This window comes from Berghia stephanieae, chromosome 10, assembly GCF_034508935.2.
Source record: "Berghia stephanieae isolate SIO BIC M18660-M18661 chromosome 10, UCSD_Bste_1.3, whole genome shotgun sequence".
Lineage (NCBI taxonomy): Eukaryota > Metazoa > Mollusca > Gastropoda > Nudibranchia > Aeolidiidae > Berghia > Berghia stephanieae.
In genome coordinates this window covers 13,692,753-13,720,021 of record NC_088369.1, presented here as the reverse complement: position 1 = coordinate 13,720,021, position 27,269 = coordinate 13,692,753, and the positions used below count along the sequence as shown (strand labels likewise).

Sequence of the window (27,269 nt, the reverse complement as noted above, 5' to 3'; positions counted from 1 at the left end):
ATGGCAATGTTGTGAACTCATTGGCCAAGCGCATTCTATCTATTGAATCATTTGAACCATTGCCAGCTTGCAGATTACCCGATTTATTCAGCCATTAGCCATGGTAAACTTATATCATGATACTGATCGTGACCTTTGTAAACTCATGGCCTGATACTGACCAACAAATGAGGTTCGTGAGTTGTATTCAACAGTCCAACCAATGGGATCACTTGTTTTCTTGAGCACAGGTAATTACAACTCACCAGGCATTAAACGTTTATAGTCTGATTAATACAATTTCGTAAGAACTACTCATAAAAATTACTGGCTAAAAACAATTGGTGCATTGCGTTTATCAAAAAAAAACTCATACCATCGGATATAACGTTTCAACACACTAATGTGTAACCTTGAACATTTATGAATGAATGAATATGCTGCGCTGTCGCTATCGACGCTTGCCGTGAATGTGTGCGTCACTTTGAGTTTGTCAGTCTGTTTTCTATTATCCAGTTAGTAATTTGCCTCCTAGATATTGGAATGACTTTACTTGCTCTATGATCTTTCCATCTATTTCAATTGATATTTTCCCATTGTTTTTTTCTCTTGCTAAATAGCATTGTCTTTGTTTTTTTCACATTCATGAGCAGGCCAAACTTTTCGCTTTCAGTTTTGACTATATCTACAATGGCTTGTAGAGCTTGTTCAGTTTCTGCTATAAGCACTGTATCATCAGCATAGCGGAGATTATTAATATTCACTCCCCCGACATTAAGACCAGGCAGGTGTTCAACGTTCCTTAATATTATGTTTGTGTATAGGTTGAGTAATGCTGGGGATAATACACATCCTTGACATATTATTGACAGAAGATGGAAAATGCGATGCAGAAATCATCAGACGAATTGCATTGGCCAAGAGTAAATTTTCAAAAATGCATTCCCTAATTACATCCCACGACCTATCACTTACGACAAAAACACGTCTGGCAAAATGCTACATTTGGTCAACACTACTTTATGGATGTGAAACATGGTCTCTGACAAAGACACTAGAAAAGAAACTCAGAGCATTTGAGATGTGGACCTATAGAAGAATTGCAAGGGTATCCTGGAAGGAAAAGAAAACAAATCATCAAGTACTCCAAACTTTAGGAATAACATCAACAACGATCATTTCAACTGTTAGAAAGAGGATAACCCGATATTTCGGCCACATCAGAAGGCACGACTCACTACAGAAGACCATTGCAGAGGGAAAAATAGAAGGCAAGTGTGGTCGAGGACGAAGAAGGACAAGCTGGCTTGGAAATGTCGCAGCGTACGTAGGAAGCCCCATAAATCAATGTGCGAAACTCGCAGATGGGAGAGAGAGAGCTGGCGAACCATGATCTCCAACGTCGTGTCCGACATGGAACATCGGTAAAGGTAAAGGTAAATTTGCCTCCAAAAATGTCTGTCTAGTGCAAGTGTTCTCAGCTTTAGAATGTCATCATGTGTGTTAATGTGCTGAGGATGTTGCGTGTTTCCTTGTGTTGTTGAAATCAGTTCTTCACTTGTTTCTAAATGTATTTGATATTTTTTGATATCTTGATTCAATGTTGTTGGAAGTGAAGTTGGTGTACGCCCTCTGTATTTGACTCCTTGTTTGAAGTAATCACCCATTGAGGTTTGTGTGGAATATCTCGTTGGAGCACCTGTCCGAACAGTTTTCCATCTTTGTTTCTTTATACGCGTACTGACTGGTTGTGCTCTGCATCTGTCATATACATCCTCATTACTAATTTTGTCTGGCCAATGTATCCCAATATCCAGTTTGATTAATACAATTTAGTAAGAAGGCTGGCTAAAACTAGATTAAACAGGTGAGCGGCGTCAACTTCGTTCTACCTATAGCAAATAACTGAGTAACGTCAAGTTCGTTCTTTCTTTCTTTAAGTTTACGAAGGCTACGGTCAGTTAAGGACATTTTTATAAGTTAATATTTTTTGCACACTAAAGAGAGGAATGTCATTACCACACTTGACGATACAAACATTAGATTCAATAGTCTGATGTCATGTCGCCCAGCAACGGCGAGCAGCGTGGTTCTAAACAAAGAAAATCGGTATTTTTTATTCTTCATGCTGGCTACAACGTTTCATGTCATGTGATCCGATTGTATAAAAGTCAAAATATGATCATATTTATAATGTGTTTCTCCTCTGGATACACTTTTATGCTCGTCGGAGAAATATTTCATAAGGACGTCTGGCATTGTTCCAATAGTTTAGAGCCAGTTACTAAGTTAGGCGTCATTACGAGGAAAGTGACGTCATGACTGTTGAAGTCTATTTCAATAGCTTGTGTAAAAAGTATTAATAATGTTAAGGATCATTGGGGCTAAGCGTAACCTTTGTTAACGTAATCTTAACTTGCTATGCGTTTAGTTTAAAAAAAAACTCACAACATCCGCCAGCCGAATGAAACGTACCAAGACTCAAAAAGTATGTGTAATCTTGAAGGTTTATGGATAGTCTATGCGCTTGGCTAAGAAGTTCATAACGAGGAAGGATAACAGACCAATAAAGACACGGTCGCTCATCTCTTTGTTCTTATTATTAGACAGACTGTTAGTGATTAGTTCTCATTAATTTATATCAGTCAGACTATAAACGTTAAATGTTGCACACAGTATACGAACGTATGTTAAATTAGCCCGGCGGATGTTGTGAGTATTTTATCTAAACGCATAGCATCAATAAGAAAAACGATGGTGACGGCTGACTGATTTGGCTGTTTGGAATGTGCTTAGGTTAGCTATGGACGTGATGCATTTGTGATAACATTACACAAGCCGTCATCTCTGTCAAAGTTTGTTGTCATATATGTTGATTGATTTCAACCATAGCCTTTTTCAAAACATGCTATTTACCCAATTTACTCAGCCCCACAGATTAGTCAGTATCAGGCCATGAGTTGACGAAGACGATGGTCCAAGCGCAGCCATCGTTAACTGATATAGATAGGATGCGCTTGGCTAAGAAGCTCATAACATTGCCATCCGGAAGTATAACGGACCAACACACAAAACTGTGTGTATCCATGAACGTTTATAGCCGGGTAAATACAGTTCAGTGAGCATTACTCATAAACGCAGATGGCAAAAATCAATAGCAAAGACATGAATGACGTCATCTTCGAACTATCTATATAGATCGTTCGAAGATGACGTCACTCAGGCCTTTGTTATTGTTTTTGCCATCCGCGTTTGTAAGTTGTTCTCACTAAACTGTATTAACCAGACTATAAAAGTTCATGGTTACACAGAGTCTCTGTGTTGGTCCGTTATACTTCCGGATGGCAATGTTGTGAGCTCCTTGGCCAAGCGCATTCTATCTATAGATAGGATGCGCTTGGCGAAGAAGCTCATAACATTGCCATCAGGAAGTATAACGGACCAACACACAAAACTGTGTGTATCCATGAACGTTTATAGTCTGGTAAATACAGTTCAGTGAGCATTACTCATAAACGCAGATGGCAAAAATCAATAACAAAGACCTGAGTGACGTCAACTTCGAACTATCTTTAGCCTTACACTGACCAAAAACACAAGTCCTTGGCCACAAAATAAAACAAATCGTGAGTTGTATTCAATATGTCAACCAACGGGATCAATTGTTGCCTCGAGCGCTACTAACGACAACTTTCTTGTCCTCAAAAACCTAAAAGATGAATGTGTAGAAGTATTGAATACAACTCACGATTCGTTTTCATTTGTGGTCTTTAACTTGTCCAAAATATTCAGATATGAGACAGTTTTGAGTCTCAGGTTTGAAAATATTCAACACATTAAGGGTTTTTTTTTAATCGATTGATATTGTAATTAATTTTTTTAGCCAAAAGTTTTAGATATCTATTTTGACAAAAAACTGATTGGCTGGACACATCCGGGATTATTGATTTAATATGTCACTCCGACACAGTTGTGGATGTGTATATGGGTTGCCAATTCAGCGTTTTTAATGTCAAAATCCAAAAACTTTTGTTTTTAAAAAGCTTTTTGACATGGACGCATAGTTTTGGGTTTGACATTTTGTCTTTTGGGGAGTGGTCGGGGGGCTGGAGGGGGGTTTGGGAATTGCTTATCACACATTTTAATTTCGCCTATTTTAAGAACAATTTGAAAGTATATAAATATTTATTATAAATAATATTAAGTATATTCTTTTTTATATACATATTTTGTATATATAAATATAAACTGGCAATCGGAGTGAAATTTCTATTAAATCAATGTCCTAACTTATGACAGCGAGATAAGAAAAGTCAGATTTCTGTCCAAAAGTAATTGCATATTAGCTGATGTATAGAAAAGATTGGCATTTTTTTCAGAAAATTTTCCACTTTTCTGATTCGCGATTTATTTGGCATTATTTTTTTTATGCGAAACAAATCTGGCCACCCTGGTGTGTATAAAAGGTGTGTCCAGCAATCACAAGAGTTGTATTTTTCCTCACGCTCCGTCAGTCAGTTGATGTCCAAGCCATCACCTAGGAGAATTTAAATATTTTTTGGAACATGAAGAAGACTTGCCTTGGGATGTTCATGGTGGTTTTGATTACCATGTCAGTTGTAGCTTGGTCTGATGGGGCTGCCATCGACGCTACTGGTATTGGCTCCCTCACAAATGACAAGCAGATGAACCTGGTGAGTGTAATTTTGTTATAATCCTATTATTGGTAATCCGCCTCTTCAATCAGATATTGAGTCAAAATTGTATTTTGATTAAACGCATAACATCATAAGTTTAAGTCTCACGACTTAATTATTGTCAATGTGTGGGAGGACAACCGTAGTTTCACAGCATTTTTTATTATAATACTTAATCTTTTAGTCATTTTGGACCTTCATAATTAGTTTCAATGTCCAATACATATTACTGTTTAAGATAAGTTTCATTTTTATGTGCGGTGTGATTTTTCTACTTTAAAAAACAATTTGATGAGTCGGTTGTTGTGTAAGTACGACTCCGGCAACGCCACTATTCCTTGTTTCTCATCAGTTTCGATATTGCAAGTGATGTCCACATCGTTTCATCAGAATCTTCAGATAGAGTTGAGGTGGATGGGGGGGGGGGAGTGTTTTTGGGATCTCCCGCCGATTAAAAAAAATCATCTCTCTTTGCGTGCTGTGAAACTACGGTAGTCATTCGCAAAAGTATTATCAGTCGATTGAATATCAAAACGGGAACGAAATTCCACATACCAGTTCAATTTCAATGGCTATTATAGTTCGTTCCACAGCCTGTGCGCACGTGTTGACGTTGATACTCCACAACCTTCTGATAGATTTTATTGAAAATTGGCTCGAACACTAGAATTGGCATTAAGCCGATTTCTTTTTTCATTGGGTACAGTATCATATATTGGGCTTTTTCTTCTTTACGGTATATAAAAAACGAAGGGTCTGGGATGAGTGAACAAATGGATGGTTTACAATAAAAGTATTATACTCAGTAAATTATGTTGTGATTACGATCACTGAACTCGCGAGAGGCTTGACCAGGGGTTTACTGTTCACGAGATTCATGTGCACTACTCACTAAGAATGCCACCCTGGGTTCAAAATGGCACAGCAACTTGAACACTTTGTAGACACTTAATATAAACAATTGTTACATTTTAATAGTTGAAAGCCAGAGGCGTAACTGCCTGTTAAGATTTCTACATTCATAAAAACTGATAACAATTTGGATTAAACATCAAATACTTCTCCAGTGAGGCGAAGCGAGGAATTCTTTTTCATGGCAAGGGGCGAATAGCAATACATTGTCCACTACCAGGAACTGAGATTGGAGAGGACAAATTAATAATTATGTCATATTCATTATATACACCTTTTGAAAACCGGTTCCTTTGAAAGGTTATACTGTACAAAAATTAGATGGAACCTAGTGCTAAAGAAGCTTACATTCAATGAATTTCACATTCAAAGACCCCCCCCCCCCATCTCCCATGTGACATAATTCAAAAATGGCAAACATGTACCTTGCTCGATGGGTGACCAGTGGGTTTTGTGCGACCTTTATGAGTTGTCTTGCTCAACAGTTGGTCGGGGATTATGTCTTTGTGAAAGGCATTTATTTTTGTCCTATCGATGACGGATGTAACATTTCGGAGGAACCCCTTTTTTGGTGTTTTTTGTTTTTGTTTGTTTGTTTTGTTTTGTTTTACATCAATGTCATAATATAAGCGATCATGAACATATAATATTAATTCTGTTTCAGCTACAAATGACACATTAACTTTAAGCTCTTGGAGGAAATCAATGGCATGATATATATATATATATATATATATATATATATATATATATATATATTATGTATATATATATGAATTATATCTAAAGTTGTGCAGCTGCTATGTGGTCTTGTGGTATAATACTAGCCCTCGAATCAGAAGGTCTTGCAATCGAGTCCCGCGGCGAGCGGCGCAAAATTGAGTCCTTGGAAAAGACTCTTTACTCACATTCTCTCGCCACACTCAAGTGTAAAATGCGAGCTATAGATAGTTCGAAGATGACGTCACACAGGTCTTTGTTATATATTGTTTTTTGTCATCCGCGTTTATGAATAATGCTCACTGAACTGTATTAACCCTGAGTATAAACGTTCATGGATACACACAGTTTTGTGTGTTGGTCCATTATACTTCCGGATGGCATGTTATGAGCTTCTTAGCCAAGCGCATACTATCTATACATCGCCTACTATTTGAAGGAAAAAAAATAGTTCTATAATCTCGTCTATGGGCAAAACATTTTTTTTTAAAATATTGATGGTGGAGAACACGTGTTCGGGGTATTATTTTTTAAAAACAGTAAATCATTATTTGGTAAATTATCTCTACTAGTAAAGCAACTGAACCATAACCGGTGGATAATGGGTTTTAATCCCAGCCGAATCATGCTTTAAAAATGGATACTACAGCAGCCGTGATATTTATGAATACTCAAAATGATTATAATGTGTTAAATGCTAGTCATAGAGTCCATTATTACTACAACCCCATAAAATGTGAAACAGAACATTGAGGTTGTAATTACAGTCACAATTATTCCTTTTTAATCCAAGAAAATCCACTGGCCATCATTTATATAACGGACTTCGATCGCTTGAAAGTTGATTGCGCAGTACTTGTCGTCTACTTTGAAATAAAAACCAGATGATCAAAGCTCTGAACTAACATCAGAGGTTTGAAGATCTTGAAACCAAAGAAAAAGAGGGCGCGCTTATCTCGAAGTCGACATCAGATGTTTGATCAGCGGATTGGCAAAAACGCTAATTCAGAGGATAAATCAATGGGCCATCGATATATATATATATATATATATATATATATATATATATATATATACATATATCTATATATATATATATATATATATATATATATATATATATATAATAAAAGTTAACTTCTATAGAACGGTTTTATCCAACTAGGGCAATCTACGGATCGTAATCGTTATTGTTGTTTATGATTGTGTGTTGTTTCGTATTTCCTGTGATATATATATATAATCTTTCAGCAATTCATCTATCTTTTCATATATTTCTTATCACTTCAGGTGAAACGTGCTGCCAATAAAGAGACTGCCATACGAATGGAGAAAAGTATGTGTCCGATCGGCTATTGGTGCTAATAGGCACTCGAGTCTTGGTCGTCGTGAACTCGGTCTATGGAAGGCGGTGCTCGGATCTAGATATATTTACATGGACGATTTGGCAAGAACGATAACTTTTGCAGATTTCATTTGACTGGTTTTCCAAAACTCGTTAAGTCGATTTTTCTACTTTTTGAGATTTTTCCTCCATGAGATCAAATGAAACGTAGTCTTTATTTTAAGCATTTTTGACACGAAAATTTCAAAATATTTGGGCGAATTTGAAGTTTAAATATTATAAAATAATAGACCGAATGAGAAATTTCAGGGGAAATAATCCTGTTTCACACGTGGGTAGAACGGAGTTAGGGAGTTTTGGAAAAACCACTCTTCATTTGTTTGACAATAAAATATTGAAATAATCTCATGTTTTCTGAATATATTCATTGTTGCATTGGAACGCTTGAGCCCCCCCCCCCCCCCGCCCCTCCCCTCCTCCCCCATTACATGGAGTTTTTTGGTGTGACTAAAGCTGAGCGGTTCTGTGTTTCGACTTGTCAGAAAAGTAAAAAAATGTTAAGCGTGGTTAGTGGACGAATGGGTGACTGTGTTCATGGAAAATTTAATTCATGTCACGATGTTGCGTTTTTGTGCAAGGCACTTTATACACATTACCCCCCCCCCCCCACACACACACACACACACGCACACACAACACTCCTGACTCTAGTGTGAATAGATACCTGGGTATAGGAAGTGACGATTATTGTACAAGTGTTTTGTGCAAAAGACGACTAATGGCCGTGATACTATAAGAAATTGAAATATCATGGTCCCGTGTTGCCTACTGGGTGAATGAATAAAGAATTGTGATACGCGTTGAGTATGCCTATTTCGTGGAGATGCGTTAAAATGGATCCAAGTGACAAAATGGCGGTGTCCAGGGGAAAGATGCTCGTAGAACTTTCTCTATCGAAACAAAATCAAAAGAAAACAAATGCCAGAGTATTGACACATGCATCAAATCCACCAAACAGCAGCAAGAAACATAAAGTAAAAAAGTATGCAGTAATTCAACCGGTACGACGGCTCCTTCCTCAAGAAAAATACACATCAAGTGAGTAAACAATATGTTTAAGCCTTTTCGTACACTCTTGATTAATATCTTACACTATAACTATGTTTTTGTATTGTTTTTAAAAAGTTTTTATATGTGTTATTTTAATATTATTCCAACCCATACTGACAAAACGTGTGATTGTCTTAAAGATTTAGGTTCCTTAGTAGTTTTTCTTGTTGAAAAGCGGGTCCTATTCTAATTCGTCTTTAGTCTTACTTATTGACTTAGTGATAAATCGGAATGACCCTGTAGTTTATAATGCATTAGGCAAAATGTGGTTTTGAACACACACTTAATTTTTGTAATGAGGTTATATTTATCCATTAAAGTCTATTGTGGGTACTATGTCTTTTTGTACAATAACAGGTGCATGGGTCAATGAATGGCTTAATCTCAGAAACAGTCAGGAGCAAGATTTCCTCACTGGTGATCAAGGAAAGTAAATAAAGCATCGAGATTGTCTCTCACAGATAAGGTATTTTGACTCTGCTGAAGGCTACAACAAAAAAGAAGAAGTTTGAAATTTTGGACTAATATTACGGTCGATAACAAAGTTACTGATTTAACCCGAAACGAAAAAAAACTTATTTTGATGGCGAGTATATGATCTTCCTTTTTGCTCTATCACACTCCTAAGATCATTTTTTAAAATGTACATACTAGAGAGAGAGAGTGTGTGTGTGTGTGTGAGAGAGAGAGAGAGAGAGAGAGAGAGAGAGAGAGAGAGAGAGCAAGCAAAAGATTGAGATACTATGTTTTACCTTTTCAAAGTTCTATAATGGGGACCCCGCAACTTGCTACATGTTGGAATTACTAGTTTTTTCCCCTGTATGTCATGAGGTAAAATCTAGTAACTCCTATTTTCTTTGTAAATAATTAGTTGTTTTTTTTTTCATTTTAAACAGTTACATTATATGGCACATAGTTATATTGTTTGTTTGATGTGAATATATTATAGATGTTAAATAAAGCATGCTTATACTGATAGTTATTTGAGTTTTGTTGATTATCTCATAAGTAGCTTTTGACTAGTTACTGGCTTTACCTTTGGACGGTAGATCTATCTCAGAGAAAGCATGACTGTTTCCACAATTTCATGGTTCAACCAATAATGAACTTTAAAAACTCTGAACAAGTCTAGGTTTTTCTCTGACAACTGTAGGGAATGATATGCCTTTTTATGTTGTGTGTTTGTGTGTTGGTGTGTACTATCTCGATCGAGGCCGTTGTGAGTTGTCATGATGTTCCGTTTTGTGATTGTGACGTCATATTTTGTTTGTCAGCGTATATAAGCGACAGTCACCGCTTACTCGTTCTCTTGGACTTATTTGAATTACACTGAAATGTTTCGTATTACGAACAACAAAATCTAGGTATGTGTACTTAGTAAATCGCATAACTACCCACTTCGGTGGCGACTACCCACTCATGTGGAGATACATGCCTCGTGCATATTATTTATTTGTTTTATTTCTCATCGTGAATGAGATGTAAAAATCTATTCACGACACGACTTTACAAATGAATGATTCTGATTGGTCAACGCTCATCACATGCGCCTGTTGCTCATTAAAATGCCCGGGCAATGTGTCATGACGTCAGCATGCGTGTGTTACATATGTGTGTGTTTGTGCATTTTGATACACACCACGTGCTATTATTTCTTTGTCTAAATGCATTCGTTAATGATCTAGGTGAGGATCCTTGGTCCCTCTTTCTTTATTCATGAAAGTATAGGACATGCTAAGACTTTAATTGGGTGGGGTTCCTGACCTCCCATAGTGGGCAGAGAGGTACTTCCTATCTTCTATCCCCCTATATCTGTTTTCCAACTATCTTTCTGTATTTGTCTTGGAGATTACTTGGTTTTGTCCTGGCCCCGGATACCCTTGGTCAGAGGGGAAACAGATGTATAGTTAGTTTTGGGAGATGATATTTTTTCCTTGTAAATCATCTCTCTGTTATGTAATTTATTATTTTTTGTTTACACATCATAATATGATTGTAAACATTTGTAAACATTTGAGTGTATTCCTCTTAGTGGGGACCTGTGCTTGTGACTGGATAAGACTTTTAGGTGATCTCAAACTATGTACTTCGATGGTTTGCTCTTGGAATCTACATCTGTTCCCTATTTGATCCAATTCTCCTTTGTCTTACTTTTTCTTGGGTGCTTTAATTGTAATTCTAGAACTTATTACTATCCCATTTTGTTCTTTTTTACTGGCGCTGATATGACCTTAATGTATTGCAATCGCCGTAAAACCCTTGATGCATGCTTCAATACTCTGGCATTTTAGTTTTGATTTTGTTTCGATAGAGAAAGTTCTACAAGCATCATTCCCCTGGACACCGCCATTTTGTCACTTGCATCACGTGATCAATTCCGCCAATGATACTCCTGTAAATTTAGCTTGTTAGGTTTTACCTCTGTTTAAGATATTGAGGATAAGTTATATAAATTTAAAGTTTAAAAGAGCAACTATCAATAACACATTCAAAACGAGAGTTGACTTTCTCAGGGAGCAACCATTTTCAAGACTTAGTAATATTAAGTCTTTTCCTCCACCAATACCATGTACGATACCACAACAAAGGGTGTGTCTTTATCTCTACCATCCAAAGGTAAAACCTAGTAACTCTGAATTTTGGAGAAAATGTGTTTGGCTCAGAACTGTAATTAATTGTTTGTATAGCTTTATAACGTAACGGTTACCGCTTATATATATATATATATATATATATATATATATATATATATATATATATATATATATATATACATATGTGTGGTCTTATGGTATGACATGGGTTTGAGCCTCGCTCGGCGCATGGTTGAGTCCGTAGAAAAGGCTCTTTACTCAAATTCTCACCGTACTCGGGTGTAAAATGAGTACCTGGCAGTTAACAGCGTTGTTGTCTGTCCAAAAATAATTACAATATCACCTTACAGGCGTCATGTCTTGTTCTAAACGTTAAATATTGCTGTTGGACAGGGAACCCTTGTAAAGAGCTTTGAGCACGTTTAGTGGATATTGCGCTATATAAAAGCTCAAATCTCAATTAGATTCTCTCTTTTAAATATTAAAATGAACTGGAGTGACATGACTAGCTCTGTGTTATTTTTAGAGCACACTAAAGGGGAGATTACTTCTCATTTCACTAATTATGTCCCTTTGTTTTGTCCGTCAGGGTGAACACACTCCGTCCTTTGTTATTGATGATGTGCGATTAGCTAAAATACTCATAACATCCGCCAGCCGGATATAGCACAACAACACACAAAATGTGTGTAACCTTGAGCTTTTATAGTCAGATTGATAAAATTTATTAAATACTAATCATAAAAATGACTTACCAATAACAAAAAAAAAACCAAAAAGACAAACAATAACATAGAGCTGAGTGACGTCAATTCCATTCCACACACACACACACATATATATATATATATATATATATATATATATATATATATGTAATTATTATTTAGTCAACAATGAAGGGAGTTAATTTGAAAACAAACGAGTTCACTCAATAGCCAATTTTAAGACGGTTGGTAGTGAAAAAAGAAGATTAGAAAAAAGCTTGTAATCTTATCGATTCTGACCGATGGCTACGTTCTGACACAGTCACAGTTGTTTATCATTGAAAACCATTGGCTATCGATGGGCATGATCTATATTAACGTTCCATGTGCTCAAGGTCATTGGTCACACTGCAAAGTGTGCTCAGTGACCCACTTAGTGAAAAGTGCTCACAGCTTTTGAAATATCTAACATCACGACTGGTCATTTAATTCAGCTTGAGACATGGGTGTGTTTACAATTTTCATCAAAAAAGTAGCGTGTTTACATGTGTTAAGATATATCCAATCGTTGGACAGCAACAAATCATGTGATTGATGACCTGGTTGGACGAAAACATGAATATAGATCGCTCCCATTGACTGTTAATGTGGACAGCGAAAAACAAGACACGGTATCTTGTGTGTAATTTTATTGACCCGTCATTGACTGTCCATTCAGAAGGAATATGACATTGAAGTTACTCACTTCTTTGTTATTGATGCTGTGCGCTTTGGTAATTTACTCACAACATCCGCCAGCCGGATGTAACAACACATACAACACGTGTCATTTTGAGCGTTAATAGATAGTGTGCGCTTGCCCAAGAAACTCACAACATTGCCATCCGGATGTATAACGGAGCAACACACAAAACTATGTGTTTTTTTTTTTTTTTTGCTTTTAAGGGTTTTACGGCGTATGCAACACATTTAGGTTATATCAGCACGAGTAAAGAGGAAGAAAATGGAATAGTAAAAAGTTCTAGAATTCTAGTTGTAGAGATAAGTACAAAAATAAAATTGAAAAATGCTTTTCTTCTGGGGATATACGGGACACGTGGCGGGGGCTTCAAACTGCTGTGAACTATAATCCAAAGCCCACGATTATATCAGAAGATATCGAAATTGAAACTTTAAATAAATTTTATTCACGTTTCGACACAGCAAACAAATTTGATATTGAAAATGAAAAACATAAATTAGACAGGGCTTGGGAAGATGAAATGACTATTGAGGTCAGTGAAGAGGAAACGAGATTCGTATTTTCGAAACTAAACGAGAGGAAGGCTGCTGGGCCGGATGGATTGAAAGGAAAACTATTAAAAGAATGGCCCACCAGCTTTCCCCCATTTATACACATATTTTTAACTGGTCCCTCCAATGCGTTTCGATCCCTGAAATTTGGAAAACTTCAAAAATTATTCCTGTTCCAAAAAAAGAAAAACTTGAAACTATGAACGATCTCAGACCTGTTGCACTGACTTCAATAGTCATGAAATCTTTAGAAAAACTTGTTCTTGTTAAAATTAGGAATCAGTTTATGCCATTGAGTGATAGTCATCAATTTGCTTACAAACCAGGACGTGGCGTAGAGATGCCATTTTGCTGTTTACAAACATCTACAGGCATCTAGATCACGCTAGGAGCTATTGCAGATTGCTTTTTGCAGATTTTTCTTCAGCGTTCAATACAATGCAACCTCAGTTGGTTGTTCAAAAATTGACTAGTCTGAATTTAAACAAGTATATAATTGCTTGGGTGCTCGAATTTCTTACGGAGAGAGCACAATATGTTCAATTAGGACAAAACAAATCTTCCTGTATAACTACAAATACTGGTGCTCCTCAGGGTTGTGTATTGTCCCCTGTATTATTCACAATATACACGAATGACTGTAGAAGTCAAAACCTGAGTGTACCTTTAATAAAGTTTGCAGATGACACCGCTCTTCAAGGCCTCATAACAAATGGCAACGAAGTGGCTTATAGGCAAGAAATTGATAGATTTGTGTCTTGGTGTGATGCCCACCACCTAGAGCTTAACATAAGCAAGACAAAGGAGCTAGTGATTGACTTTAGGAGAGTGAAGGAACCGATAGAACCGTTAAAATTAAAGGACCAATTCGTCCAGCGAGTTCCTCACTACAAATACCTTGGTGTAACGATTGATGACAGGCTCAAGTGGGATGAACACTTGAAAATAATTAGGCATAAGATGTGCAGACGTACATATTTTTTATCAAAACTCTCTCAGTTTAGAATAGATAAAACCCTCTGCACATTATTTTATAGAGCAGTCATCGAAAGTGTTTTGTCATTTTGTATAACAGCTTGGGGAGGCAATCGCTTAGCAGTGGAAAGGAACAAAATAAATTCAAATATTAAAAAATCCATTAAACGCTATATAAATGATGTTGACGATGTAGATCTTTTATACGAGAAATTTTGTATAAATAAAATAACTAAAATATTAAATGACCAGTATCATCCACTAAGACCATCAATTATTATGTCAGAAAGAAGTGGTCGCCCTTTCTCTATTTCAACGAAAACAGAGAGACACCGAAAATCTTTTCTGCCGTCCAGTATTAGGCTTTATAACAACAAGCAATAATCATTTTATATAATTATTTCTCATTTTTACTTTAAAAAAATATAAATATTAATTTATTAATTTATTTGTTTTGCAATCTTTTCAATTTTCAATTTATAGTGACAGTTTTAACTATTTTACAGTGTTTGAAATTATTCATATTATAAAGCGCAGCTCTGGTTATAGAGCTGCTCCTTTTTTATATATATACATCCTATTTCCATTGTATTTTTATCTTATGTGTAAATTATAACACGTCTGTACAAAAAATTTCCTTTTTGGGATGCAATAAAGTATTATTATTATTATTATTATTATTATTATTATTATTATTATTATTATTATTATTATTATTATTATTATTATTATTATTAATTCAATTAAAGCACCCAAAAAAAACTAAGACAAAGGGGAACTGGTAACAAATAGGGATCAGATGTAGATTGCAAGAGCATACCGCCAATGTACTCATTTTTAGATCACCTATGTCTCATCCGGACACAAGCACAATATCCAACAAAGAGGAATGCACTCAAATGCTTATATGATACATTCAAAGTAACAAATAAAATAATACATAAAAGAGAGATGATTTACAAGGAAAAATATCATCTCCCAAAACAATAACTATGCATTTGACTGTTTCCCTCCCAGCTAGGACACCAGCCAGGGCCAGGACAAAACCAAGTAATCTTATTCCAAGACAAAGGCAGAAAGCATGTTGGAAAACAGATATAAGAAGATAGAAGACACAGTATGTACCCCCTTGGAGGTCAGGAACCCCACCCAGAAATCTATGCGTAACCTTGAACGTTTATAATCTGGTTAATACAGTTTAGTGAGAATTACTCATAAACATGGAAGGCAGAACACAATAAGAAAGACCTGAGTGACGTCACCTTCGTTCTATCCTTAGTCAGAACTTGTCATAAAATTGACTGTCTAAAAATAATTACAAAGAGCTGAGCGTTTCAATGCAACAATGAATATATTCAGAAAACATGAGATTATTTCAATATTTTATTGTCCAACAAACGAAGAGTGATTTTTCCAAAACTCCTTAACTCCGTTTTACCCATGTGAGAAACTGAGGATTATTTCCGCTGAAATTTCTCATTCGTCTATTATTTTATAATATTTAAACTTCAAATTCACCCAAATATTTGGAAGTTTTCGTGCCAAAAATGCTTAAAATAAAGATTACGTTTCATTTGATCTCATGGAGGAAAAATCTAAAAAAGTAGATAAATCGACTTAACGAGTTTTGGAAAACCAGTCAAATGAAATCTGCAAAAGTTATCGTTCTTGCCAAATCGTCCATGGAGGCATATCTAGATCCGAGCACCGCCTTCCATAGACCGAGTTCACGACGACCAAGACTCGAGTGCCTATTAGCACCAAAAGCCGATCGGACACATACTTTTTTCCATTCCTACGGCAGTCTCTTTATTGGCAGCACGTTTCACCTGAAGTGATAAGAAATATATGAAAAGATAGATGATTTACTGAAGTGCACAAAAATCTCGTGAAAAGTAAACCCCTGGTCAAGCCTGTGGGGAATTCAGTGATCGTAATCACAACATAATTTACTGAGTATAATAATTTTATTGTAAATTATCCATTTGTTCACTCATCCCAGACCCTTCGTTTTTTATATACCGTATAGAAGAAAAAGCCCAAAGTATGATACTGTAACCAATGAAAAAAGAAATCGGCTTAATGCCAATTCTAGTGTTCGAGCCAATTTTCAATAAAATCTATCAGATGGTTGTGAAGATATCAACGTCAACGCGTGTGAACGAGTTGTGGAACGAACTATAATAGTAATGGTAAATAGTAAATAATTAATTTATATAGCGCCTAAACATCCACGTTAATCGTGCTCTGCGGCGCTTTACATTATAATTTTTTTAATCACGGCACTAGACGTCTACATAATAAGCATGAATACAAAAACAAAATTTAAGCAATATCTATTTCTTAAAAAATAAGCCTCACGGAACAACTCATTCTTCAGACATTTCCTGAAAGATGATAAATTTTCACAGGACTTTGTCCGAGGACTGAGTGCGTTCCATATGCGTGGAGCTATGGATGAAAAGGCTTTATTTCATTTTTTACCGAAAGTGGAATTTTAGGTGGTAACCTTTAGAATTTGGGACTGAGATGATCTTAAATTTCTTAAATCTTAAATAATAGTCATTAAAGTGGAACCGGTAAGTGGAATTTCTTTCCCGTTTTGATATACGGCTGATAATACTTTTGCGAAGGACTGCCGTAGTTTCACAGCACGAAAAGAGAGATGTTTTTTTTTTTAATCGGCGGGAGATCCCAAAAACACTCCCCCCCCCCCCCCATCCACCTCAACTCTATCTGAAGATTCTGATGAAACGATGTGGACATCACTTGCAATATCGAAACTGATGAGAAACAAAGTATCTAATAATGGCATTACCGGAGTCGTACTTACACAACAACCGACTCATCAAATTGTTTTTTAAAGTAGAAAAATCACACCGCACATAAAATGAAACTTATCTTAAACAGTAATATTTATTGGACATTGCAACTAATTATGAAGGTCCAAAATGATTAAAGATTAAATGGTATGATTTAAAAAAATGAAGGGGAACTACGGCAGTCCTCCCACACATTGACAATAATTCAGTCGTAGGGCTAAAACTTATGATGTTATGCGTTTAATCGAAATACAATAGGATGACGGATAGTAACTTCGTAAATGGTTCTGAACTATCGGAACAATGGCGGACGCCCTTATGAAATACTTTTCCGACGAGCATAAAAGTCTATCCAGAGGAGAAAAACATTATAAATCTGATCATGTTTTGAATTGTATATATTTGGATCATATGACATGTGAAAAAGTTTAAGCCAAAATGAAGAATAAAAAAAATACCGATTTCCGTTGTTTAGAACCAAGCTGCTCGTCGCTGGGCGGACGTGACATCAGTCTATTGAATCCTATTTCGACTCAAAATCATTACAAATAATAGGATTATAACAAAATTCCACTCACCAGGTTCATCTGCTTGTCATTTGTGAGGGAGCCAATACCAGTAGCGCCGATGGCAGCCCCATCAGACCAAGCTACAACTGACATGGTAATCAAAACCACCAAGAACATTCCAAGGCAAGTCTTCTTCATGTTCCAAAAAATATTTAAATTCTCCTAGGTGATGGCTTGGACATCAACTGACTTTTTTTTTTTAGACCCTTGGACATCAACTGACTGACGGGGCGTGAGGAAAAATACAACTCTTGTGATTGCTGGACACACCTTTTATACACACCAGGGTGGCCAGATTTGTTTCGCATTAAAAAAAAATAATGCCAAATAAATCGCGAATCAGAAAAGTTGAAAATTTTCTGAAAAAAAATGCCAATCTTTTCCATACATTCAACTAAAATGCAAACGCTATCTTTTGGAAAGAAAACTTACTTTTCTTATCTCGCTCTCATGAGTTAGGACATTGATTTAATCACTCCGATTGCCAGTTTAAGACAATATATTTATATATACAAAATATTTATATTAAAAAATTGATATACTTAATATTTTTTATAATAAATATTTATATACTTTTTGAAATTAGTTTCAAATTGTTCTTAAAATAGGCGAAATTAAAATGTGTGATAAGCAATTCCCGCCCCCCTGATGCAGTTACGCCTCTGGCTTTCAACTATTAAAATGTAACAATTGTTTATATCAAGTGTCCAAAATACAAATGTCAAACCCAAAACTATGCGTCCATGTCAAAAAGCTTTTTAAAACCCTAAGTTTTTTTTTAATTTTGACATTAAAAACGCTGAATTGGCAACCCGTATACACATCCACAACAGTGTCGGAGTGAAATAATATTAAATCAATAATACAGGATGGGTCCAGCCAATCAGTTTTGTCAAAACAGATTTTTAAAACTTTTGGCTAGAAAAACATTACAAAATCAATCGATTAAAAAAATCCTTAATGTGTTGAATATTTTCAAACCTGAGACTCAAAACTGTCTCATATATGAATATTTTTGACAAGTTAAAGACCACAAATGAAAACGAATCGTGAGTTGTATTCAATACTTCTACACATTCAATTTTTAGGTTTTTGAGGACAAGAAAGTTGTCGTTAGTAGCGCTCGAGGAAGCAATTGATCTCGTTGGTTGACCTATTGAATACAATTGACGATTTGTTTTATTTTGTGGCCAAAGACTTGACTTTTGACGTCATTTTTTTGGTCTGTGTCAGGCTTTAGGTTAACGATGGCTACGCTAAGATCTTGGCCTTCATCAATTCATGTCATGACACTGATCAATCTGTGGGGCTGATTTAATTGGGTCAATGGCATGTTTTGAAGAAGGCTATGGTTGAAATCAATCAACATATATATGTCAACAAACTTTGACAGAGATGGCGGCATGTGTAATGTCACGTTACTGTAGAACGAGCTTAAGTCTCAATGGTAAATTAGCTTTAGACGACCATGAGTTGTTATTTTTCAAACCTGTTGCTATGCTATCTTGTGATGACAACTCCTCTCAGTCGTCATATGAATACTACTCACCATGGTTATATAATCCCATGGCAGGCAGCAAAACGTCACTTGCTATTCTTCGCACAATGCAGGGTTGATTGTGTGAAATACGTTTGGGGCCAGAAAATAGCAAGGCATAGTGCAGATTACTGTACTGTGTAAGTCCGTGAACGGGTGACCAAATCATAGTACAGAGAAGGCAAATCTGTTACTATATGTCTCAGTAAAGTATAACACAGAGAAGGCCGAAACTGTGTTATACAGGCCGGTACAGAATAAAACAAATATAACACAGGAGACCAAAAACTGTGTCATAAAATATCAAAAGCTGGTCGGTCGGTGACGAATGAAAAAGCGACATATGTCGTAATATCACATCTCAATAAAAGAGTGTAGTAGTAAAAAGGTGTCATTGACAATTGAGTCGGTTTAATCTCTATCCAGATCAAAAAGGATAGTGTTAAGTCTTGTACGTAAACCAAATTTGAGAAGCACGGTTGTTCTCAATATTTGTTGGGCCGTGATCGTTTCAGAGTGAAGAAGTATCTACACATCTTCACGAAAAATCAGAACAACGCTGTTTCAAGATTACAGAGGAGCAAACCCGAGACGACAACAAAACAAGATGGGTTTGTGTATATTGTATTGTCTTTATATGTTACTGAATAGGTACTTTTTGGTTGTCAAACCTTTCACTTTAATTTTGACATTTTCTTATCTTTGAAAATAAAGTTCTAATTTAATTTAATCAGCGGACTTGTTTAATAATTTAAAGCTATACTTTTGTGATGACCTTTTGTAAAATCATTAGTCCGATTGTAGTTGAAAATATCTATATTTTAATGTCATAAAAACAGTGACATGTAATGTTATCACAAAGTATCACGCCCATAGCTAACCTAAGCACATTCCAAACAGCCAAATCAGTCAGCCGTCATCATCGTTTTGCTTATTGATGTTATGCGTTTAGATAAAATACTCACAACATCCACCAGCTGAATTTAACATACGAACACACAAAGTTGTGTGCAACATTTAACGTCTATAGTCTGAGTGATATAAATTAATGAGAACTAATCACTAACAGTCTGTCTAATAATAAGAACAAAGAGATGAGCGACCGTGTCTTTGTTGCTCCGTTATACTTCCGGATGGTAATGTTGTGAACTTCTTGACCAAGAGCATAGACTATTCATAAACCTTCAAGATTACACATACTTTTGAATCTTGGTACGTTTCATTCGGCTGGCGGACGTTGTGAGTTTTTTTTAAACTAAACGCACAGCAAGTTAAGATTACGTTAACAAAGGTTACGCTTAGCCCCAATGATCCTTAACATTATTAATACTGTTTACACAAGCTATTGAAATAGTCATGACGTCACTTCCCTCGTAATGACGCATAACTTAGTAACTGGCTCTAAACTATTGGAACAATGGCTGACGTCCTTACGAAATATTTCCTGAGGAGAAACACATTATAAATATGAACATATTTTGACTTTTTTACATTCGGATCACATGACATGAAAAGTTGTAGCCAGCATGAAGAATAAAAATTACCGATTTTCTTTGTTTAGAACCACGCTGCTCGCCGTTGCTGGGCGACATGACATCAGACTATTGAATCTAATGTTTGTATCGTCAAGTGTGGTAATGACATTCCTCACATTAGTGTGCAAAAAATATTAAATTATATAAATGTTCACAAACTCACCGTAGCCTTAATAAACTTAAAGAAAAAACGAACTTGACGTCACCCAGTTATTTGTGACCCCTCGTCTCAAAACGGTATTATGTCGGAATGAATAAGTTTCTGAAAATTGAATTTATTACTTGCAATCAGTTTTGTATGTTTTATTGGAGAGAATGGATATCTTTTCTTAGAATGCTAAATAGCATTAATTCAAATGTTTGACCAGTCTCGCTTAATTTGGCTTTTTAGTAACTGGTTCATCCCGACATAATACCGTTTTGAGACGATGGGTCACATTTGTTATAGGTAGAACAAAGTTGACGCCACTTACCTCTTGATTCAAGTTTTAGCCAGCCTTTTTACGAGTCGTTCTTACTAAATTGTATTAATCAAACTCGATATTGGGGTACATTGGCCAGACAAAATTAGTAATGAGGATGTATATGACAGTACGCGTATAAAGAAACAAAGATGGAAACTGTTCGGACAAGTGCTCCGACGAGATGAAAATATTCCAGCACAAACCTCAATGGATGATTACTTTAAACAAGGAGCCAAATACAGAGGGCGTACACCAACTTCACTTCCAACAACATCGAATCAAGATATCAAAAAATATCAAATACATTTAGAAACAACAACTGACGAACTGATTTCAACAACAGAAGGAAACATCCAACTGCCTCAGCACATTAACACACATTTTAAAGCTAAGAACACTTGCACCGGACAGAGATTTATGGAGGCAAATTACTAACTGGATAATAGAAACAGACTGACAAACTCAAAGTGACACATTCACGGCCAGCGTCCATAGAGACAGCGCAGCATATTCATTCATTCATAAATGTTCAAGGTTACACATAGTTTAATTTGTTGGAATGTTATATCCGACTGGCGGATGGTATGAGTTTTTTGGATAAACGCAATGCACCGATTGTTTTTAGCCAGTCATTTTTATGTGTTCACTAAATTGTATTAATCAAACTATAAACGTTTCATTAGTGAGTTGTAATTACCTGTGCTCAAGGAAACGAGTGATCCCATTAGTTGGACTGTTGAATACAACTCACGATTTGTTTTCTTTTGTGGCCAAAGACTTGTCTTTTGACGTCATTTGTTGGTCAGTATCAGGCTATGAGTTTACTAAAAAAATTTATTCATTAAATGGCAATTCGAAATTAAGATAGCAATGTTTGAATGAATAACTGGATCTAACTATGTAAAATGTAAATGTGCAAATTATTCAGAGTTCAGCAAGCACTTGAAACAGTATGTTGCTTCAAGTCACAGGAAAAACTCCAGTTCCGTAAACCTTATACTCTAAAGGACCAATTATTTCAAAGTAAGATGAAATACCAAATACTGTTTAAAGAAAGTTACCAAGAACTATTTAAGGTCTGTTGCTTCATATTACAGAAACAGGAAACAGTCAAACGCATCAATCCTTGGTTTTGCTGTACCATATGAAATATTCAAAATTTGTATTGCTGAATGAACGAACGTTGATTTATACTTGTTAGTTCTACGTTTCATCTGACAAAACCTTCTGCCAAATGGTAAAAGACTAAATTCATGGTATATGTATTTTATTGTTTGTAATTGAGAATGCTTTCCTTTCTATTGCTTTTCCATGAATTATTTCTACTCCATCAAGAGGATGGTTTATTATTTTTGATGCCTCTTTGATTGATCTTGAAATTTTTGATTTACCTTTAAGTCGGCATCCGCCAAACCATATGTTGCAGCCAAACGCAATTACACTTTGAATCAATGAGCCATAAACTCTTAACATAGTTTTCTTCCCTACTTGAAATGTTCTCAATTTCCTTAAGATGTATAATCTTTGGGCATCTTTGGGCATCTTTGGGCATCTTTCTTAGATATTATATTAATATGTTGGGAGAAATTGAGGGAACTATCAATAGTTATTCCTAAATATTAAAAATATTCAACTATCTCAACATCATCTTTACTGATATTGTACAAGTGCTAGCGCACAACAAAATGCTAGCAGACATCATGTACTGTATGAAATGGAAACATGATTCCATGATTTGGCCTACTGAGGGATGAAACCTTGTGAAGCCCGCTGGTCATTGTATATCCGTAGAATTGCTCTATAGAAATGCTTATCTTGGTTTTATTCAATCTTTTTAAAAGCAGTGCCACCAGATATATGAGGGGCGGAGATGGGAAGAGAGAGAGAGAGAGAGAGAGAGAGAGAGTGGGGGGAGATAAAGAGAGAGAAGGGGGTGGAGAGTAAAAATGTGGTCCTTCCAAGCTATTTGGCCCATGGAGCTGGAGTTCATCCCGATTTCTATATTGTTAAATGGAAAATAGCAATTTCTTGCTATCCTTTCGACAGGACGCCAGTACTTCCGTCAGATCTAACAGACCAAGCTACCAATCACTGCTGGTTGAACAGAGGGGTCAGAAAAAATCTCGACGGCACACGGGATCGATCACGGTCCCAATGCGCGTGAAGCGAGCGCTCTACCAACTGAGCTATCAGGACCCCCATGGGGGGGGAGGGGGGTTAACTAGTAAAATAAGTTTTATTACGCATTGGGATAACTCTAATCTTCGCACCGCCACTGTTTCATTAATCTGACAGAACAGACTGTGTAGGCTTGTTATGATAAAAGATCAGTGGTGTTATCAAACGGTAATGACACCCTTATTATCATATCATCCAGATAAGTAAGTGTCAAAATTATTTTTATTTATTTTTTAGGATACAGTGCAGTAGTCACCGGATTCTAACACGGTCTCGTAAGAAGCCAAAAGAACGCGTGCTAGAATTCGAGCTGAGAATTTAGGGAGCAGACACCGAAGTAAGATAAAGATTTGAACAAGTGTATGTTGTACGATACCGGACAAAGCAAGAATGAAAAATACAAGAACAAAATTCCAACCCGACTAGATAAGTTGTGAAGACTGATTTTTTGGGGGTGTTTTCATTTTTCTTCTTCCATATTTCTTTCTTGCTTTGTCTGGCACCTTTTCATATAACACTTGTTTAGAATTAGAGCGTGCCGAAATCCGATTCTCACCATAGCAGGAGGTCAAAGGACACCATCCAGGTTATTTGCTGAGTATTCTATACCCCTATCTTTGTTTTCCGATTTGCTTTCTGTTCTTTGTCTTGGGATGGGGTTGCCTGGTTTTTGTCCTGGTCCTTGCCGAAGTCCTTAGCTTTAAAGGGAAACAGTCAAATATTTAGCATTAGTTTTGAGAGGTGATTTTTTCCACCTTGTAAATGATCTCTCTGTTACGAATTGTTAGTAATGTTTTCTGTTTTTGGATATATTCTCTGAACATTTGAATGTATTCCTCTTCGTGGGATCCTGTGCTGGTGTCTGGGTGAGACTTTTAAATGATATCAATATAAGTACACTGATACTGTACTCTTGGAATCTACAACTGTTCCTTATTTGTACCATTCCCCTTTGCCTTTCTATTTCTTGGGTACCTGTACTTGGAATTTTAGAATTGTTTCCTCTATCCAATTCTCTTCCTTTTATTACTGGCGCAGAAGACCCTGAATGTGTAAAAACCGTAAAATCCTTAAAACATTTAAAAAAACATAAATGCAATGTTCAAGTTTTAATGACTTATTATTTTTTTTAATTTAATAAATAAAATCCCTGTATTCATCCATTTCTTAGGTTCCTTTTTCGGGGCGGACCGTTAGAGTTTAGTTCGAGCAAATGGTAACGAATAACGCAACTGAAGCAATTAACAAAAAAGATGAGTTACTCAATGTCGTCCCATCGATATAATAATATTCATTACTACATCACTGGAGTTTGTATAAAAGGCCTGCCACTCAATTCCGCCGATATCTTGTGTGTTTCCTGATGCTAATTGCAATCCGATAAATTGCTTGACCATTAAATTGTTGTCCAGGTTTTCCGTTGAGAGAATCCACATTGACCACGTGTTGTCTGTTACTCTTGTTGATTTTGACCACATCTATTGTGTGCTGGACAAATGGGGAGTCCAATGGACCTGACACGGAACCACCAGCTACGGATGGGGAACCAACCGAAATGGTAAGTAGAATTGCATTTTTAAAAAGTAGTTCCCTTTCTTCTTCTTCTTCTTCTTCTTCTTCTTCTTCTTCTTCTTCTTCTTCTTCTTCTTCTTCTTCTTCTGAGAAATGAAGGCTAATGTGAAAAGGCACTCGTTTAATTTAAATATTATGCTAATGTTTTGTTGAAATAAACATAGATCGAGACTAATCTTTTGAGCCCATTTGCTATGTAAATCAGTCCAATAAAAAAGTCTGTAGGTGAGCGCAAATGAATCTGGCAACAGGGCAGCCAGATGGCGATCCCCAACTTCAAATGACCCATCATCATGCCCTAGCAGATTTTATAAACAAACATTTGAGTCAACGGGTGATAGATTTACCCTTTATTTAAGAAAGGTTTGCAATTTACTCGTATGTCAATCTTTAACAATGATTTTATAATTTTTAGATTTGCCAGTAATTCTGTGCCCGTCGGCAAAAATGAAAAATTGGATGAACGGAACAATTTTGAGCCCCTATCCTATTATTTCTAAAGAATATATTTAACCCATTGATGAAAACGAAACCGATATGCTGAATTTTGGGGAATTCTTTGGCAATGGTCTATCTTATTGTCCCATGTTACAAAAACGACATTTTGACACTTCTCAACATAACATTTTTGAATCACATACACACACACATATACCCCCCCCCCTCAGCACACACACGCACACACACACACACACACACAAACTCTCCTATTAAAGCTATGTGTTTAAGTAAATATAGCATCTACCCACCAGTTGAAACGTGCCAACGCAAAAAAAAACAAAAACAAACAACTATCTGTAACCCGGGGCTAAGATGATGATGATGAGATAAGAATCTTAGGAATACTATGCGAATGTAATGTCAAGTCAGTAAACATAGCATTGGAGCATTGATAGCATGATAAGGGTGAACTTCAAAGTTTATAGTCTTGTTAGCCACCATCGCCGCCGCAAAGTTTTTATTCTCTGTTGTCTTCTGGCACTTTCCTACTCACTTCATTTCTTGTTATTAGTCTTGTTAGAAAGAATTATAGGGTCGTAATCACCCTACTGAAGTTAGAAGCTGCGAAAAACGACAATGCCACAACAAATTTAAGTTATAACATTTCAAATTAAAATAGAATTATCAGCTAGAGAATATTTACCGACTTGACATGGCTTGATTTCGAGATGTTTGCAACTCTTTTGCAATTGACGAAGTCAGAAGAATTACCCTCAATTAAAGAAAGGTTGGTAAGTTACTTGTATATAAATCTGTGAAAAATGGTTTTATAATTTTTAGATTTGATAGTAATTCTGTGCTCGATGATAAAAATTTAAGATTGGCTGTAATGAATAATGTTGATCATGAATCCTATTTTTTAAAATGAACAGATTATAATTTAAATTTGGCCCATGTTTTCGCAGTAATCTATCTTCAGTGTGTGATTACTTCTCACTAAATTCTCTCTAATAAACTGCAAACTTTAATTTTACACGTATTAGTTTTGTGTATTTGTACGATTGGTATGGCAGGCAGAAATGTTGTCTATTTTACTTAAACACATAACATCAATACTCAAATGCTATGTTTAACAAATTGACATGAAAATCTCACATGCCGAAGGAGATGCAAATTACTTATCTCGATGTTTAAAAAATTTAGTTTTGATATAGTGCAATATCAACTAAACGTACTCAAAGTGCTTTACAAAGGGTCCGCGACCAACAGCAATACGTAACATGTAGAACGAGACATGACGCCCTTTAGGCGATATTACAATTTTTCTCCGGCATAGACAACGCTGTTAACGGCCAGGTACTCAGTTTACACCTGAGTACAGTGAAAGAATGTGAGTAAAGAACCTTCTCCAAGGACTCAACTATGCGCCGAGCGAGGATCGAACCTAGGACCTTCCGATCCGAAAGCGAGTATTATACCACTAGACCACATAGCCGCACATTAACATTGCCATTGTCATCTCGGGGGATATCATTATCATACATTTTTACCTGTCATCTCCACAGGGATACCGCGCTACCAATGAGGATGAGGTTCAAAGCAGAAAACATGGTAGGATCTTACTGTATAGCCTTTAATTGTGACTAAAATGTGAAGTGGGATGAGAAAACCCGACAAGATGCGGCAAGCTCCCATTCGAGATATAAGCCAAAGTGGAGGATAATGTGAATTTTTAAAAAAATTGCGTATAAAGCTTCTTAAATCAATTTAACAATTGATTAATATTAACGATTATAGTAAAGCTTGAAAATAAAAGCAA

At 36.1% G+C, this 27,269-nt stretch overlaps 2 long non-coding RNA genes across 2 annotated transcripts; one reads left to right on the top strand and one right to left on the bottom strand.

The window, feature by feature from the left end:
• Positions 1 to 4,463: 4,463 nt before the first annotated feature.
• Positions 4,464 to 8,057, top strand: LOC144955915 (uncharacterized). Its single transcript, XR_013641850.1, has 2 exons — positions 4,464 to 4,673; positions 7,599 to 8,057. It is a non-coding gene; the product is annotated as an uncharacterized LOC144955915 (long non-coding RNA).
• Positions 8,058 to 15,701: 7,644 nt separating this feature from the next.
• Positions 15,702 to 17,981, bottom strand: LOC144980554 (uncharacterized). The gene is made up of 2 exons (XR_013646925.1): positions 17,733 to 17,981; positions 15,702 to 16,161 (listed from the first exon to the last, which is right to left on the bottom strand). It is a non-coding gene; the product is annotated as an uncharacterized LOC144980554 (long non-coding RNA).
• Positions 17,982 to 27,269: the final 9,288 nt, after the last annotated feature.